We start from the raw sequence: 14,165 nt of genomic DNA, 5'->3' as shown, positions 1-14,165 counted from the left end.
ATTCAGAGTATTATATCAATAAAAGTCAGTAAAAAAAAATCTAATATATGACATAACATTCCTCATACATATCTTCATTGAAGAAATCAATTTCCTTCCAGTTTGGTCTTTGTTGCATTGGACTATTCACATTGATCAGTGTCATCTACTTAGTTATTGCTTTGATAAAAACTATAATTTCATCAATGGTAACACACAATATAATATTATTCCCCTCACAAAAATTGCTGTTTCAATCATTATACCAGTTTTAGTCAACCCTGCACCCAATTTCTTAAACAATTCAATTTATATTGTTACAAACGGACAAGACAAGCAATCTTAATCATTAGTCACCACCATGTTTCTTTTCTATTCTTCATTACTTTTAAAATGTACATGAGTTCAATAAAATCATAAGTAAAAGTAATAAATCATCTTCCATTCTAAATTAATTATCATACAAACATTCCCATGTTTGTTTAATACTTCTATAAAAAGTCAAGCACTCCTTTGTCTGCAACGGTTCTCAAAACTCTACCACCAAAATCAATCTATTAATAATCCTCTAATGATCCCCTGATAACACAGTGACAGAATACTTGGTATTTAACACTGTGATAAGTTATTTTAGTAAAGCTAAGAGCATTCACCCACTTCCTTAAACCCCTTTCAAACCTTCTTGCTCATGTTTCTAGGGTGGTGAGGCCCTTTCCACTGGTCTTGATACTGCTCAGTCCTCAATCCGTAATAATTTGGTATCAGTAAACAGATATTTTCTTTTTCAGGGAGTATCACCAGAGAACCGACACGTTATATAGATTTGTAGATGGAACATCTACAAATGCTTAAATATGGAGACAATTCAAAACATGGTTAAATTTAAAAATCATTATTAAAAATTCATCAATCTATAAAAATTTTCCAAATTAAAAGTAAAACATGCTAAAATTGAACTCAATTATAGATCACTAATTTCCATTCAGGTTGTATTTCTGCTACTTTAGCAAACGTCACAAGAGACCATCATGGAGGGAACTAAAATCAGAACAAAGCCCTGTCAAGCTAGGGAGCTTAATTTAAAAACATTACCTTAATTCAATAATAGTCTCTAGTTTTTTAATCTACATTTATTCTTTCAGATGAATTTTCAACTTAATCTGTTGTCTTCAGTATAAACCCTTAACTTTAGATTGCCCTCTGAATATATAAAATATTTAGTCATTGATGAGGAGAGCTGTTTGAACTCCTTCATATCACTATAACATTACTGTCAAAGCACATAATTGAACATATACAAATACAATAAAACAAAACAAAAATAAAATAAAAAACAACTTGGAGATGTTCCTTCAAAATCTTAGACCTCATCAATCTTAGACTGAGAATGTGGTGGGGGGAGGGGACATTCCACTCCCTCACACTATTTCCTCTTCTTTCATTTTAAAATCTCACAATTATATATTTAATTTATTCTTCAACAGTAGAAAGTGATATTTATAATAATTGATTATATTAACTGCTTTCAAACTTAACAGTTTTCAAACAACCCACCCCACACCATTTAAAAACAAAAAACTACTCTCTACTCTAAACTTACTTTCTTTTGTCCATTCAAACAACAGATCCTTCAAATCTTTAATAAAACAGAAGCTTTACCTTTCTTTTATGACATTCTCTATATAATCAATACAACTTTATTTTAGCCTTCTGTTAAAGCAGAGCTTTACATTTACAAAATCTATATTATTATTAATATATTTTAATCCCTTTTTTATTATTAAGTAATAATTTATTATTACTACTTTCTCCATTTCTTATACTTTATAGATCACTAGTTTTCCTATATGCCGCGCCCTGTCATGATCTGGAAGTGGCACCTTTCCATCTCTCTCTTTGGTTAGTCTTGTCATCCTGGGAAAAGTGTCCCCTTTCCTCCTTTCATTCTCTGTCATCATATTCACCCTGTTCTGCCAAAGATGCCCTTCCATTTGGACGTCTTTCTCCATCCCTCCACTTCTCTCTTTCTCTCGAGGTCATCTCTCCATCTCTTCCCCCCCTGGTTGCAGGAAATCTCTTTCTCTCTCTGGTCCTATTGTATGAGTCTGGCTCCATTTCTTACACTTTCTCAGGTGCAAGAACTTCCATTCTATCTTTTTATTTTTTTTAATTTTTTTAATGAGGGTACTCTCTGGAAAATTTGGGGGAGTAACCAATCCAATAGGTAACTCTATAACTTTGCCATACGTTTGTAATATTTACTCTTCAAATCAATAAATCAGTGGTTAGCTGCTGGATTTAAATGTAGACCCTCAGAACAATTTAGACACGGGTATTGAACCCCATTGATGGCATTCTAGAAAATCATAAAGTGATCATATAAGACTGAAATCAATTTTTTCCAGAGAAATTTTAATCCATATTATAAATGGCAAATCAGTAATGATTACCAGCAATAATGAGCGCAGGAGGATCAATCAGATAATGGCCCACATCATTTTCAGTCTTCTTTGTCTCCTGATTTCCTCCTGCGGTATTAGTAACTTATATACAATCATAATTCAGCCGGGGAACTCAGTCTAAGTGAGTTTGCAGGTTTTAAAAAAAAATTTTTGTATCAGTTGTGAGAAAAATCTCGCTATTTATGGTCCCTTCCTCAGATAATATGGGGGGAGCCAGAAGGTAACTTCTATCTGGTGTCCCCAGATCCACACTATTTGAGTGACCTGTATATTCCCTCCCCGTCAAACCGTAGATTTCAAGCGTGTGTTTGTTTCAATTTAAATCCCTCTTTAAGCAGCCAAGCTTCTACTCACAAGTGAGCGGACAGTCATAAATTGGGATTATTTACCTCAACCACACTCTTCTGTTAGAATCTCCCACATTTCCCTTCACTACTTGTGGCCGGTCAGTTTGTATGGAGTACACCCGAGCAACTGACTCAATCTGTCGCAACCCTTGAGTTTGTTTACACCGGTAGGTTACCGCTCTCGGGATTTATTGTGACAGAGACACCCCAAGTTTAAAACACACTGCTTAGTGAGCGTTCCACTCACTCACTCTTCAACCGCAAAAACAAAACACGATGTCCCTACCAATTTAATCTATTTTATTGCTAAGTGCTTTCAAGGAGACGGAAACTCCCGGGACTAAGTGGCACTCGTCAGACACTCCACCCGTAATCCGGTCCTGGCTCCACTGTTCCAAACAGGCCTCCCAGGTCTTTGTCTCCATGAACCACTCTGCCCTTAAGGCAGGCCTCCCAGGTCTTATATTTACACTATTCATTTATTGCAGTAAAAACTGGCCTCCCAGAGGTCTTCTAAGACATATCACACAACACTTTGTATTCATACAAATTGGTTCTAACCATTCTGCTCCTTAGAGCAGGCCTCCCAGAGGTCTTATTTCCCTATTAATTTATTCCAGTAAAACTGGGCCTCCCAGAGGTCTTCAAAAACATATCACACAACACATAGCATTCATACAAATAATTTCATGTACTTATTCCTTCATATGTAACAATTTGCATTCTTATAGATATAACGTAATGATCATTAATTTACTGTATTCTCAATGATTTTTTTTAAATGTAGTTACTTACAGGGGCGGCATTGGTTGACACCCACAACTAAATAAAATACTATCTAAACTATGCAGATTTTGATTTAACAGGCTCTGGTCACCTTTTTAAATGGGCCCACGTATGGGTATCAATCAGCCACCGCCTCCTGGTGTCGTTTTCAATCGCTCCGCATCACGTCGGCATTACCAAATTCTGTCGTGTTCTTTTTTGAGGAGACGAAGTCAAGTTTTCAAAGTAAAAATTGTATTTATTAACAAGAAAGAATAAGTACAAAAATCATTCAGCCAGATGGGGATCTAGTCTGCTTCACCCGTAAGCTCCGCTCAAAAAGACCCAGTTTCTCCTGTCTTCCCTTCTTTTCTACATTTCTGACCCAGGGTGTGTTCCTTTGTTCTCAGGTTTTTACTCTTTTCATTGGCTTATTTTTGCCACCGGGTCATCTCCAATATTCTAAGAGATAAGTTCCACTCATTCCGTTGGTTGGTTTTTGCTGCAGTGGGATTACTGGTTTTACCTCCCATTGGTTCATTCTTATCAGTTTTTTGCCTAAAGAATTTACAATGTAGGTACTGTTTCAAGGTTCCCCTGCCTAAAGAATTTCCAATGTATTTACTGTCTCTAGGTTCCCCTCATCTCCTGTGTCAGAAATGCAGCTGTAGTTTCCTTTAAGCATTTTTGGTTTTACATATAATTTCTAGTTAGTTACACACATCATTCATCATTTGTTAACAGGCATACTTTGTTTAAGATTAATCACACACATATATACTGATTAAAATTGCAACACACAACACATCTAATGATTACATCAGCCGAGGCTATAAATTCCGGTCAATGTTCATTGATGTGTTACACACATTATTTCAGCTCGGTCACAACTAGGATTGTTCGCCATAGCGCTTAGCAAAAGCACAGCATCATAGTGAAGCTTTTGTAAAGGGAACCATAGTTTTAATGCAATTAACCATTGTGTTATGATGGTAATATAGTAACCATTGTTAATTTTGTGATTACTGTAAATTTTCAAAAAGTACCATGGTGAAACCATGATTATTGTGGTAAAACCATGGTTATTTTTTTTCAAAGGTAAGGTTAAGGTTAGGTATAGGGGTTAATATAGTGTGTCTGTGGGACTCCAAATAAAAACAATAAACACACTGCTGTGCTGCCCATATACTGTATGTTATTATTTAAATATGTATATGGCACTATTTGCACCAGGGTGCAATTTGTATCTAGCATTATTTGCACCAGGGTTGGGGTGCAATAATATCTGCCACTATTTGCACTGGGGTGTAAATAGCATAAACCATTGTTTGCACCTGGGTGCAAATAGCATCTGCCTAAATTTAATTACAGATCTGCTTCTCAGTCAAAACCTGGCAACATCATATCTGTATTAATGCAATAATTTAGTGAAGACTTGGAAACGTTTAGGTTACATATGTAACCTCCGTTCCCCGATGGCGGGAACGAGACTTTGTGTCAGAGAAGCGACACTAGGGGTCTCTCTTGAGCGCTGATATTCACCTCTGGACTATGAAAAAAGGCCAATGAGAGTTGGCAACCAGTATTTGCATGTCCCGCCCCCGGACATACGGGTATTTAAGCGGCGCAAATAAGGGAGTTCATTCAGGATGTTTCTGAGGAGATTGAAATGGTCCGGCTACAACAGTGGCTCAGCTCAGCGACGTGGCAGGGGAGACACAACGTCTCGTTCCCTCCATCGGACGTAACATACGTAACCTAGAACGTCTAGGTTACATACGTAACCTAGACGTTCCCCTTCTGTCGCTCTCTCCACGTTGTGTCAGAGAAGTGACACTATGGGTCCACTTATAAAGTGCCATGCGCTGAGCCGTGTACGTGAACTGCTGATGAAGGAGCGAGCAGGTATACCTACGTGCAAAACGACCAACTGCATCAGGCAAATACATCAGATGGCCTATACTTAGGACCTATGTGGAAAAGTTGGTGCGGTGGTAGATCCAGCCTCGTAGAGGGGGGAAGCATACAGCACGGCGACTGAGGCAGCTGTAACTGCCAAAGGGAGACACGGGAGTCAGCTCGTGAGGGGACAGTACCGTGCCATTACACACAGGGGGAATCCGAACAGGAGGCCTTACCTGTGGAGCACCTATACCAGTACAGGGTAGCTTGCGGTACCCGCAGTGGTTTGGGACGGCGAGTTCCTCCGCTGAACTGCGGACCCGCGAGGGCTAGGGAGGAGTCAACCAGGGCCCAAAAAATGGGATCTCCTGGGAACAGAGGCGCACTGTTTTCCCTTGGTTAGGGGGAAAGGGCGCTAGGCGCAAGCGGTTCACCCGGTCAGATCGTCAGCGTGCTACCGAGTTCTATGGGCTCGGACCTGAGAAAACACGTGACGATACTGACTCAACTTGGAGATTATAGAATCTCGCAAATGTGTTAGGTGTTGCCCAGCCCGCTGCTCTACAGATGTCTGCTAAGGCGGTGCCCCTAGCCGGTGCCCACGAGGACGCAACACTCCTGGTTGAGTGAGCTCGGACCTGCAAGGGGGGGCACGGCCTGGGTGTGATAAGCCAAGGAAATGGTGTCGACAACCCAGTGGGCGAGTCTCTGCTTGGAGACAGCGTTCCCTTTCTGCTGTCCCCCAAAGCAGACGAAGAGCTGCTCAGAGCGTCTAGTGGTCCAGATGATACGTAAAGCACGTACTGGCCACCGCATTGAAAGGGCTAGGTCTGCCTCCTCCCGAGGCAGCGCTTGCAGGTTCACTACCCGATCCCTGAAGGATGTGGTAGGAACCTTGGGCACATAGCCCGGTCGCGACCTTAAGATCACGAAGTGACTGCCGGACCGAACTCCAGGCAAGAGTCGCTAACAGAGAACGCTTGCAGGTCCCCGACCCTCTTGATGGAGGCGAGCGCGATCAGCAGGGCGGTCTTTAGAGAGAGGGCCCTGAGTCCAACTGAGTCTAGCGGCTCGAAGGGGGTCTCTGGAGTCCTGTGAGGACAACCGAGAGATCCCAGGAGGGGAACAGGTTAGGCCGGGAGGGAGTCAACCTCCGGGCACCTTTTAGGAACCTGACCTTTTAGGGTCGATGTCGAGGGAGAATCGAGACGTGGAAGTACGCGTCCTTCAGGTCCATCGCTGGAACCTAAGTCGTGCTTACCAAGAGACTTGCCGTCTATCGTGTCGTGGTGGGCCGCAATAGTGGTGGTGGCGTAGTGGCTAAAGCACAGGGCTGTTAATCAGATGGTCGCTGGTTCTAACCCCACGGCCACCACCTTTGTGTCCTTGAGCAAGGCACTTAACTCCAGGTTGTTCCAGGGGGATTGTCCCTGTAATAATTGCACTGTAAGTCACTTTGGATAAAAGCGTCTGCCAAATGCATAAATGTAAATGTAAATGCATACACCTTGAGGGTGGATGGGGACAGCCTCCTCTCCAGCCTCTCCTGTAGAAACACAAGCACTGACCTAACTGCGCTCTTCTGTGGGTCTTCGGCTCGGGAAGAACACCAGTCTGAGAACACACGCCACTTTAGGGCGTAGAGATGCCTGGTCGAAGGGGCTCTGGCTTGGTTGATAGTGTCTATGACGGCCGGTGGTAGGCCGTCTAGATCTTCCGCATCCCGTCCAGGGGCCAGACGTGGAGGTTCCAGAGGTCTGGGTGCGGATGCCAGAGCGTGCCCCATCCCTGAGAAAGAGGATCCTTCCTCAGGGGAACTCGCCAGGGAGGGGCTGTCGTGAGGAGCGTGAGATCCGAGAACCATGTCCGGTTGGGCCAGTAGGGGGCCACCAGAGTTACTTGCTCCTCGTCCTCCCTGACTTTGCATAGCACCTGTGCAAGAAGGCTCACTGGGGGAAAAGCGTACTTGCGCAGCCCCGTGGGCCAGCTGTGCGCCAGAGCATCTGTCCCAAGGGGAGCCTCTGTGAGGGCATACCAGAGCGGGCAGTGGGAGGTTTCCTGGGAGGCAAACAGGTCTACCCGGGCCTTGCCGAACCTGTCCCAAATCAGCTGAACCGAATGGGTCGCCGCTGGCTCCAAAGGAGGAGACGACGGGCAAGCTGTGACATGTGGAGGGAGCGTACTCCGCCTTGGCGGTTTATGTAGGCCACCACCATGGTGCTATCTGTCCTGACTAGGACGTGCTTGGCGCGAATTAACGAAAGAAACCTCTTCAGGGCAAGAAAAACAGCCAGCAGCTCTAGGCAGTTGATGTGCCAGCGCAGCGGGCCTCGGTTCCACCGGCCTGCGGCTGCGCGCCCGTTGCAAACGGCGCCCCAACCCAGTTTGGAAACGTCGGTCGTAACCAGAACACGTCGGGACACCTGCTGCAAGGGCACTCCTGCTCTTAGAAAGCAGAGGTCTGTCCAGGGTTTGAAGGCTTGGCGGCAGGTAGTGGTAACTGGCACCTTGTGCGTGCCATGGCGCCATGCTTGTCTCGGAACTTGAGTCTGGAGCCAGTGCTGAGTGGTCTCATATGCATCAACCCCAGCGGCGTGGCCGCCGCAGAGGATGCCATATGCCCCAGGAGCTGTTGGAAATGTTTTAAAGGGACCACGGTGCCTGGTTGAAGGAAGCGAGGCATTTCAGCACTGACTGAGCACGCTTGTTGGAGAGACGTGCTGTCATTGAGACTGAGTCTAACTCCAAACCGAGAAAAGAGATGCTCTGGACCGGGGTGAGCTAGCTGTTCTCCCAGTTGACCTGAAACCCTAAACGGCCGAGGTGCTTGAGCATAGTAATTCCCGCGAGGAGGCCAGAATGAGCCAATCGTCGAGGTAATTGAGTATGAGTATGCCAGCTCCTCGGAGCGGGGCAAGAGCCGCCTCTGCGACCTTCGTGAAGACCCGAGGGGACAGAGACAGGCCGAAGGGGAGGACTTTGTACTGATACGCCTGGCCGTCGAACGCGAACCGCAGAATGGGTCGATGTTGAGGGAGAATCGAGACGTGGAAGTACGCGTCCTTCAGGTCCATCGCTGCGAACCAATCTAGATGCTGGATGCCAGATATAATTTGTTTCTGGGTGAGCATTTTGAATGGGAGTTTGGACAAGGTCCGATTGAAAACTCGCAAGTCCAAGATCGGTCTTGCCAGCTCTGGAGCTACTGTCTCGGTCTCTGGGTCGGTCATCTCAGGGGCGCCTGGGAGCCTTCTGGGTCCTCAAGGGGGTCCGTGAGACGATGGGCGTCCAACTTCCGCGGGGAGCTCGACGCTGGGGCTGAGAGCTGGGCCCACTGACTTGTTAGTTGAGGCGGAGCACCACTTTCTTTCTTCCTTGAAAGCCGCAGGAGGACGCCCTCGGCGAGCAGACAGGGCATGGCCCCTGGCGGCAGGTTTGCATCAGGGCAAGATGTGTGAAAATAGCCTTTGTCTGTTTCTTCACCACTGAGGACTGCTGGGCGAAGTCGTCAAGTGGCGTTGCCGAATGGACGGAACTGGGAGACGGGGGCATTTGAGAAAGCATGCTTTGTCTGCCTCCTGTACTGCCTGTCCATCGTTGCGTTTCTGGACCACGGAGTGGCCATCGCCTGTTTGAGTGCGGTTCCTGCAGCACATCAAGAACAGGACTACCCAAGTGCAGATTTTGGAGTGCCCTGGACTTGCAGGAGGGGGGCATGGCGTGCAGGGGGGAGCGGTCTGGGACCGTTCAACCACCGAGGGTAGCAAGAGCGGAGGAGCGAGGAAGCTGGGCTTGCTCAGCTCGGCATGCACGTCCGGGAAGGGATCCGGGGGGGCGCGGCTGTGAGCGGCGCACATGCCCGCGGAATCAAGTAAGCCCGGGGAAGCATAGCGGACTTTCGTGCGTCAGGCTCAGACTGGGCGGGGACCCAAAAGGTGGCGGCCCAGGCGAGTTATCCGCATCCGACGCCGCTGTTACGCTCTCCGATGCAGCGGTGATGTCATCATCCAATGTCGGGGAGCTCGAGGGACCGGACAGTAGGCCGTTAAGCGGGCCGCACTAATCCCGAGCTCGCGGGAAGCAGGCAAGCGTGCCGGGGAGGCGGGAGGTTTCGAGGGGATTTACCTGGCAAAAGCACCCCGTTATTCTCCCCAGATCGTTTTTCATCGCCCGCGGCGCCTGCCTCAATCCCATAGAAAGGAGGCGAGGCGCGGGGGGTGGCTGAAATGGCTCACTCTCACTACAAGAGAAAGCAGAGATCGCAACGCTGCCGCGGTTATGTTCTCAAACTGAAAACATAACCCATTGGAGAGAGTGCTCATCCCGAGCTCGGATGGAAACAAGCAAGCGTGCGGGGAGGCGGGGGGTTTCGAGGGGGTTTACCCGGCGAAAACGGAGCCCGTCATTCTCCCCAGATCGTTTTCATTGCCCGCGGCACCTGCCTCAATCCCGTAGGAAGGAGGCAAGGCACGGGGGGCGGCTGAAGCGTTTTTTTCAGAAAAAGCCTACGACCGCAATGCTGTCATGGTTATGTTCTCGCACTGAAAACATAGACCATTCATAAAAACGCTGCCTGCGTGTGATCGCAACCCAGGAATGCAAGGCAGTTTTTATGGCCGTCAGAGGTGGGGAGAATAAACACATCCAGAAACTACACCGGGGCGGAAAATCGTCCTTAAAAAGACGCATCCTGAGAAGGACGTTCAATGCCGCTGTGTTTTTGCTCTTTTAGAGTGAAAATTACTCTTTTAGAATAACTCTTTCGAGTTGTCTGCGCTGTCGAAGCGCCCAGGGGCAAGAATGCACAGCCGTGCACGAATGAGAAAGCTGCTGTTGTGCGCCGTCAAATTCAACAGCATGCAGAGCGTCAGAGGATTAAAACAGGAACTTGGTGTGTAACTTGCAGCAGAGTTCATGCACGACCATTGGCTCCGAAGAAATTTTCTGAATGAACTCCCGTATTTGCGCTGCTTAATTACCCGTATGTCCGGGGGCGGGACATGCAAATACTGGTTGCCAACTCTCATTGGGCTTTTTTCATAGTCCAGAGGTGAATATCGGCGCTCAAGAGAGACCCCTAGTGTCGCTTCTCTGACGCAACGTGGAGAGAGCGACAGAAGGGGAACAACAGAGACATTTACATTTTACCTCTAATAATGTTTTCCTTGAATCTGTAGTTATACAAGTTGTTAAAAAGTTTTTCATTCACAGAATGCAACATACAAAAATGACAGTAGGCAAAGCCATGGCACATTTACATTATTATTAAATCATCGTTGTCACTATTATCTTTACTAAAATAAAAATATTTGGCATCTATGTTTTTATTCCTCATGGGGGTCCCTAAATAGCATCTGCCATTATTTGCACTTTTAGGTGCTATTTACATTTAGTGCAAATAGCTGCTGCCTTTCTCAGTTTATATGGTTGCCTTTATCACTCTTTATCAGTAGATACGCTATAGGTTTTCTCTCTTTCTTTCCCACCCTCTTCCCTATAGGGTTTTGCAATTAGCAAAGGAAATAGGACCAGTTAATTAAATCCCCCTATTTTAATAATCATATTACTAACAACAACTGTTTTATTACAACAACGCTTAAATGTGTTTGTGTGCAGGTGTATGGTTTTGGCATTTTCTATTGATCAGACAAATCTGATTTATATTTTATACTTATACAGACAGACAATATGACATTTATTTTAGATGAAGAATGTATCTCCTGTTGTTGCCCATTGGTACATTTGCTAATTCGGTACATATGCTTAGATTTAAAATGGCAATTTAAATGAATGCATCCCAATTTTCTGCCCTCTCCCCCAGGGATATGTTATGTTAATCTCAGTAATTAGTTCTGTGGTCACTACTCTGACACGGCCAGCAAACTCTGAGGAAATGTAGGTGTATTTAATAAGTTCCATTGCTATACCTGCTGGGCCACTGAAATTTGTGGACAAAAGGAATTAATGGGGGTACTGGTTATGCCTTTGTGGATATGGAGGATGATGCTTTTATTTATTTATTTTAGCTTAAGGCCTTTGCTACGTTTTTGGCAAACCCTTTATTGAGGCCCATTATAAGTCTTCCAGATTCAAAGCTCCCCTCAGTGTCCCCTGGGCACCAATGGAGTGGGTTGGCAGATGGAACAGACAGAAAGAGGTCCCTTGTGTGTTTCTCAAAACAAAACAGAATATCTCTCTCTCTCTCTCCCTCTCTTTCTCTCTCTCTCTCTTAAAAACCTGTAAAAAAAAAACATAGTTCCCCTTCTGTCGCTCTCTCCACGTTGTGTCGGAGAAGCGACACTAGGGGTCTCTCTTGAGCACCAAATATACCTCTGATCTATGAAAAAAGGCCAATGAGAAGTTGGCAGTCAGTATTTGCATACCCCGCCCCCGGACATACGGGTAGAAAGGCGAGGCAAATATTACAGTTCATTCAGAAATGTTCTTCGGAGCCGATGGTTGTGCATGCTGTTCGCGTGAGATCACACCAGTTCCAGTATTCCTCTGACGCTCTACATGCTGTTGGACTGATGGCGCAGTGTAGCGGCGATTTCTCCTTCTTGCACGGCAGTGCAATTGCCCCTGGGCGCTTCGACAGTGCAGAAACCCAAACTCTAAGAGAGTTGTTTAAAAGACTGATTTTCTCTTAAAGAGCAATACACAGTGTAGTGTTTCTTGGTTCAGGTTTGGGGAATGTACAATTAATATTAATGATTGTAATCAATGATTAATCATACGGTTTGAACCAGACACCAATACATTCTAAATTGCCCCAAAACAGGGGTTATATAGCCCAAAAGTCTGCTTCAGATATATATAGATAATTAAACACAACAAATTATAATTAATTAGGAATATACATCATGCAGACAGGCTGTATTAATTTTCAGAACACCTTAATGGAATTAACCCGTACCGCAACCAACCAGTTCGTCCAGCAAACCACTTTGCTCGATACTCTTGATCAATTCTCCAGAAGGTATATTCTTAGTATAAGCTTACTTAATCAAAGCACGTTAACTTACTTTGATAATATCAGCTCGTAGCTTTAGATCGCACATTAAAGAGGCTTTGCTTTATGACCAACAAACACAGACAATCAAGCGTATAATTGGGTTTAATACAAGGAACTAGGATATATCACAAACTTAACAAACGTAGAACACATTTAACAACAAACATTTAACATAGAACAAACAAAGTAAAACAGTAAGGAAAATAAGAGATTTGTTACAACAGTTAAACCTTAAGAGCCAGCAAGGGACTTACACACTTTAACGCATTTGAATTTAGATGGGATAATACTTGCAAAATGGACCTTTGTGTCGCTGAACAATACTGCGTGTGTGCGTGAATGTCCTCGTTACGTCCGTGAGATGGAGGATTTCTCTTGGAGCTTCTCGAGCGTGGATCGCTCACGGGAAGTTCAAAGCATCTTAGGAGTAATGGTTGAAACTGAGAGAGAGTCCTTTCACCCGGAGGATATCGCACTGCTCCAAAAACGTGGAGTGTTGAGCTTTGTCTGAAGACAAGGAAAAGACTGAGATAAACTCCAAATAAAACAAAAGACATGTCTGACGAGAGTTTGAAGAGAAGTTGAAGAAAACTTGAAGAGGTTCAGAAGAGAAAGTACATTTACATTTACATTTATTCATTTGGCAGACGCTTTTATCCAAAGCGACTTACAAAAGAGGAAGAACATCAGCGAATCATCTTAGGGAGACAGTGGTACAAAAAAAGTGCCATATTACAAAGTTTCACTATCATCATAATAGTATACAAAACAGATTTAAGTGCAACAAGAAATGTAAATATATATATATATATATATATATATATATATATATATATATATATTTTATTTTTATTTTTTTTATTGACCGGTTAAGTGCTTTGGAAAAGATGTGTTTTTAGCCGTTTTTTGAAGATAGAGAGTGAGTTAGCTTCCCGGATTGAGTTGGGAAGGTCATTCCACCACCGTGGTATGATGAAACTGAAAGTCCGGGAAAGTGTTTTGGTGCCTCTTTGTTTTGGTACGACAAGGCGACGTTCCTTAGCTGACCGCAGGCTTCTGGTGGGAACGTAGCTCTGCATAAATGTTTTAAGGTATGCTGGAGCAGACCCAGTGACTGTTTTATATGCCAGCATCAGGGCCTTGAATTTAAAACGGGCATGAACCGGCAGCCAGTGGAGAGAGACAAAGAGTGGTGTAACATGTGCTCTCTTAGGTTCATTAAAGACCAGACGTGCTGCTGCATTCTGGATCATTTGGAGAGGTCTAATAGCACATGCAGGAAGGCCTGCAATGAGAGCGTTACAGTAGTCCAGTCTAGTTATGACAAGGGACTGAACGAGCAGTTGTGTGGCATGTACAGAGAGGAAGGGTCTTATCTTCCTGATATTGTAGAGTGTAAATCTACAAGATCTTGCAGTAAGTAAGAAAGCAAGAGGACAAGAGAGGACAAAGAGAGAGTGATTCCACACCAAATCCTGACTTTTAAGGTAGGAAGGTCACGCCTCCTTTGGGAGAAACGACCCAATGAGGCTCCTCAGTTTTGGCGCGAGATGGTTCCCTTTGTCTTGTCAAGGCTACTCATTTGCCTAATTTATGACAGGGTCCTGGATGTGGTTTGAATCACTCAAAAGATGGTAAAACATAGCAGAATACATTTTAATGTAACCGTATATATATATTCAGCTAGGGCGAGTC

This window comes from Xyrauchen texanus, chromosome 4, assembly GCF_025860055.1.
Source record: "Xyrauchen texanus isolate HMW12.3.18 chromosome 4, RBS_HiC_50CHRs, whole genome shotgun sequence".
NCBI lineage: Eukaryota > Metazoa > Chordata > Actinopteri > Cypriniformes > Catostomidae > Xyrauchen > Xyrauchen texanus.
Note: the sequence above shows the minus strand (reverse complement) of the source record.